This window comes from Equus przewalskii, chromosome 4, assembly GCF_037783145.1.
Source record: "Equus przewalskii isolate Varuska chromosome 4, EquPr2, whole genome shotgun sequence".
Classification (NCBI taxonomy): Eukaryota; Metazoa; Chordata; class Mammalia; order Perissodactyla; family Equidae; genus Equus; species Equus przewalskii.
In genome coordinates this window covers 53,572,018-53,578,017 of record NC_091834.1, presented here as the reverse complement: position 1 = coordinate 53,578,017, position 6,000 = coordinate 53,572,018, and positions in this window count along the sequence as shown.

Here is a 6,000-nt window from a genome sequence, read left to right as displayed (position 1 = left end):
GACACACTCCACTTTGGAGGCCCAGGTTTGGTTCCTGGGAGAGATCTACACTGCCCTGTTAGGGGCCATGCTGGGCTGGCAGCCTACATACTAAAAAATAGAGGAAGATTGACAATGATGTTAGCTCAAGGTAATCTTCCTCAGCAAAAAAAAAAAAAAGAAAGAAAGAATATGAAAGGCAGTTAAGTTGTAGGGGTTATAAGCACAATTATTTCTGAATATCTCCTAAATTGTATTAAACATTATGATTTCTATTCCTGTTTGTTAAACCTTTCCTTGAAATGAGAAATGAAGAGAAACCCTGAGAAAGCGCTCAGAGTTGGGCACAAATGGGAATCGAATAAGGATGAGTGATCCCTCCCAGCGTGGAGGCAGCACACACATGTAATTAAACCTTCCATTTGTCTAGTGCTCAACAGGTTCCAAAGCCCTTTCATATGTGGTATTTTATTTAGTGGAGAGAGATTTAAGGAGGTGAGCCGCGTGCTTAGGTCAGGTCGATCTCCCTTCTTCTAGTGACCTCGCTGATGTGCCCATTGTAACGCTGCTAAGGTTTCTTCCTACACCAGTAAGCACTGTTTGCATTCTTGCTTTTCTCCCTGTATAGTTATATTCCTAATATGTTGGTAGTGAATTGTTCCAGGCTATAGAATATCACATACAACTGGAATATTCCCAAATCTCCAAGGATTAGCATGCCCTCCTTAATGCCCCAATTCCACCAGCACCAAGAAGCACCCCCGACTTTCCCACAATTCCAGCCCCTCACAGAGAGGGCAGTCCTCTTTCCAACACACAGCCAGGGTTGCTTGGGCTGGGAAAGGTTAAAGTTCAAAAAGCATTCTTTCAGTTCACACCAACCATTCTTTTCCTGCTGCCACTCAAGCCCGTCACTCCCCACATCAACAGAGGATGCAGATAATCTCCTGTGAACCTCAGTAGTTTTGTCCTGAAATGATCAGCAAAACTACGATTGGCAAGATCAAGATCTTAGAGAAGAAAAGGGGTTCGCGGAAAGAGAAAGGAAAGAACAAAAATAGCTCAAAGTGTATTTCGTCAATGCTATGATGCACATTTTTTCACATCTTAACATCTCTGAAATTGGGGTGTGTCTTACATTTGTGGTCTACCAAGAGGCATGTCTGTTGTAGTCTTATTGCCCACACATCTGCAGCAAAACTTGCAGAACAGAATACCCTCAGCACAGAGGAAATTCCTGGAGATAATAGTGGAGGCTTCTTCAAGAAATGCTGCATCCTTCCTGCTCTTAATGGCACAGAAGATGATATTGGTTGAAAACTGATGACTCCACGTATATCAGTTATCTATTGCTGCATACCAAATAACTCGCCAAATGAAGCAGCTTGAAACAGCAAACATTTGTTAGCTCACTCAGTTCCTGTGGGTTGAGAATCTTGCAGAGTCTCTCACGAGGGTGTAGTCAAGATGGTGCCTGAGGCTGCAGTCACCTGAAGGCTCGCCTGGGCTGGAAGATGCACTTCCAGCTCACTTAGGTGGCAATTGTCCAGAGGTCTCCGTTCCTCACCACCTGGGCCTCTCCAGAGAGGCACCTGGACACCGGCTTCCCCTGAAGTGAATAATCCAAGAGAACAACTAAGAGGGAAGCCACCCTGACTTCTGATGTCTTAGTCTCTGAAGTCGCACACGGTCGCATCCACTCTATTATGTTCATTAGACACAAGTCGCAAAGTCCAGTCCACCCTCAAGGAGATGGGAATTAGGCTCCTCCTATTGGAGGGAGGAGTAGCAAAGAATCTCTGGATGTAGTTTGAAAACTACCACTCTTGGGCAAAAATGTGACTGAAAAGTTAGTCAGTGAACACGAAGAAATGATTTCATTTACATTTTTAATGTATGTACAGGAATGACACATGAGAAAATATCAAAGTCTACTAGAGCTCCTTCATAAGTGTAAAACAAAACTTTAAGTGTTACTAAAGCATTGTGTTGTCGTGTAATCGGCAGCGTTTTTTAGTGGTATACAAATTAATATAAAATAATATTATTAATAAAAATCAAATAACTCTCCTGCTTTAATTTTTTTTGTAGCTAAGCTGTAACTAGGCCTAAAATACATCCAGCTTGTGAATCCAGAGGACATTGCTTTGTTCTCAAGAATCTACAACAAGCAATCAAAATTTAGACATATTTAAATATAAAATTGAGAGTTACCCTATTCGAAATTCAGTTCATTCTCCTTAAACAAAAGAATATGAAAGTAATTATTGGTTCTCATTATCATAGATATGGAGGTGATAGTCAAAATGTTTACTAAACACAGCACAACATCCATCAATCAGAAGAGATGCTACACATAATATTGAAGGAAAGTCCCAGAGCCCTTTCCTGTCCCTCCAACCCCACACCCCCAGCAGCCACACACACCCCCCCTGCACCCACACACCCCCAGCCCACGCCAGCACCCACACACCCCAAGCCCACCCCCGCACCCCCTGCATCCCACACACACCCCCAGCCCACCCCCACACATTTTATATTAAAAATTTTAATATAAAATTATATAAAATAATCGATCTTGTCTTAGATTCAATAAATAGTTAACAGGCTTCTAAAAGTCACTGAAAATAAAGGTTCCAAAGCAATCACCTTTGTTGATGTAACCAACCAGCTGTGATAATTAACCCTTTCTCTGATGTGCCTTTTAAAATGGTTTAAGGCATCACAATCTGCTGGAGCTGTATCTTGCACAAATTTTATAAGAATTTTCGAATCTGTCCTGTCTTTAAGTGAAATAAGTTTTCCACTTGCATTTTCCTTTGATTTTTATGAGTCTTAGTAAAATGTTTATATAACTGGGCTTTTTCATAAATTTCCTCAGCAATTAAAGGGATTTTTTGGGACTGGGTTTTTCTATCCATACACTGAATGTTTGGAGTATAAACCCACCTGTCCAGGGTTCACATTCAGCTGGGACACCCGTATGGCTACACTGGTTATTAAAATATGGAGATAATTCCATACCAGGAGGTAGACAGCTACTCTGGTTCCCAATCCTCCACGACCACTCCATGACCTCCCCAGGATCCGGCAACTGAAAGAGTAATGCCTGGCACCGGGAGGTGTGGGGGTGGGCTGGGGGTGTGTGGGGGATGCAGGGGGTGCGGGGGTGGGCTTGGGGTGTGTGGGTGCTGGCGTGGGCTGGGGGTGTGTGGGTGCAGGGGGGGTGTGTGTGGCTACTGGGGGTGTGGGGTTGGAGGGACAGGAAGGGGCTCTGGGACTTTCCTTCAATATTATGTGTAGCATCTCTTCTGATTGATGGATGTTGTGCTGTGTTTAGTAAACATTTTGACTATCACCTCCGTATCTATGATAATGAGAACCAATAATTACTTTCATATTCTTTTGTTTAAGGAGAATGAACTGAATTTCGAATAGGGTAACTCTCAATTTTATATTTAAATATGTCTAAATTTTGATTGCTTGTTGTAGATTCTTGAGAACAAAGCAATGTCCTCTGGATTCACAAGCTGGATGTATTTTAGGCCTAGTTACAGCTTAGCTACAAAAAAAATTAAAGCAGGAGAGTTATTTGATTTTTCTTTAAAGATCATAATTATTTGGGGAGTGTTCTGAACAACACCACAGTTAAAAACATCTTACATTTTTCTTAGTAAAAGAAATCAATACTTAAATCATAAATCTGATCAATATTTCTATTAGAACAAAATTTATAAATTGAAGACAAATATTTTCTTTGAATATATTCTCTGGTGATTATCATCTCTTTTCTCATAGCATTAATTCTTTAGAGACAAATGTCAAGATCATAGATTCAAATAAGGATAATATTTAAAAGAAAATTAATATTTTAAAAACATTTCATAAATAAGGTAATACTTTCCTAAAAACACAGAACAATATATCTTACTTATATCTACAAAAATGAAAATTCTTTAGGTAGGTTTGCCCTTTTTTAAATTTCCTTTTTTATGTCAAAGTCTACAATTACAACTGGACACAAGAATGAAAGTATTCCCAGTTGCTAATGGAATTGGTGGACATTCTTACATAGATTTTTAATAAAAATTTGCATCCCCAGTACTTTAAAAAACAAAACAAACGAAGAACTGAGGGTCTTTCCATAGGGCCCCAAGCCCTATTCTAGTCATGATTTACTCCATAAAAATGAGAATTAAAATAAGGTTACATATTATCATCAAAACACGGCTTAATTTTCTAACAATGTTATCTTTCCGTCCACCTAATTACTGAAAGTGAGAGGAAGCAACTACAGTACAAAACCACGGTAACTTATAAATTTAATTCTGACTTATGAGCAGTAATTAGAAATACATATGATGCTTCAACAAACACGCACATGCATATATTTCATACATACGTGTATGAATTTGACAAAGAACAAGACAACATAAAGATAGCTTCAAAGACATAAAACAGTTAAGTTAAAGTTGTAACCATTTATCATATTCTTGAACTGAGCTGGAAGCTTTTTTAAATTAGCTTATTGTTTGCCTTTCAATTGTTTTCCTCAACAGTGGTTTTCAGGCTTGTTGGGTATCCAAACACCAGGAAGCCACGATGCCCTTTACACAGCACCATGAACGACTAATGTATTTAATCCCAGCATAAAATTATACAAGCTAGGAGAGGTTTTACCAGCAGAAAATATAACTTTATTATGGCTTCCACATCTTGAAAATAATACTACTATCAATAAAATATTTATTAAACCACATTTCATAGCAGGGTAATAAATAACACAGTTTGAGCCAAGCCAACCGTCTAGAAAGGCGTGATTCAATGACGAACAGATGTTGGAGACAACTGCTCAAGTTTAATTTCCTCTTCTCTGTAATTTGCTTTTGTCTGATCTTAGCTTCCAGGGTCTGACTTTTTGGCTGACTCTGACTTGAAACTTGTCCATCTTAACTTGGCCCAACTTGACCTGAGCCCTGGCTCCTCCCAGTAGATGCGGGCTTCACACACTCCTGTCTCTGCAAGTACTGGCCAGCCCCTCCCTAGGAGTGGGGAAAGGGGATCTTGAGGTGCTCTGGAAATCTAGCCGAGGGAGGGTTGCAAGGAGGAAGGGCTAGTGCAGAAAAGAGGAACAGCATCCCTTGTGCCTGAACCTGGCACACAGTAGGTGCTCTATAAATGTATGGACTGACTGGAAAAAGCATCTCCAAAGTCAACCTGGGAACAAAAAAGGCAAGTGAGAGTTAAGAACAGAATCTGGAGCCAAGATAACATAGTTCAATGGACAAGGTGGTTGGATGTGGAGAGCAGTTGCTGGCCAGAGGTGCCTGAGCAGGACACTATGCCACTTGGGACAATTTATTTGTTTATATCCTATCTGATTCCACAAATAATCTGTGAAGCTAAATGAAAGTAGCTTAGAGGTCATAAATGGAGAGCATCCTATTTTTCTTTTCTGAACCAAGTCTGAGAGGAAGTCGTCCAGGATCAGAAAACCTTTGGACACCAAATTGCACATTTTCTTTTGTGGCTGCAATTTAGCAGGGAGCTGAAAGCACTGGAGTACTTTCACCCTGTCAGCTCGAGCTCATTTCATTTATTTAACAAATCTCTCTAAACATAGGGAATGATTTTAAATAGAGAAAATTATCCACACACATGTTGAGCGTTGACAAACCGTTAGTGAACGCCACATGAGCGGCTGTTTCTATTTTTCTAATTGGTTTGCTGCTCGTTCACTCGTCTGGTTGTCTACTATCACTTTGAGGTAGGCAAGTGCTAGTTGGAATTAATATTTTAGTATTAGGAAATAACGAAGATCTGAAACTCTAATTTTCCTTAGTACTAGGAAAAGACGATCATCATATAATTTTTATGGAGCACTCTAAACTAGCTCAGATGGGCAGTTTGAGAAAATATGATTAAAACAAGAAATTTCCAGTTTTTCTCCCTGAATTTCTCTCACTGAAATTTCTCCATTTTCCTTTTATGAAATATTGAAAATTAACATTTCAATGTATT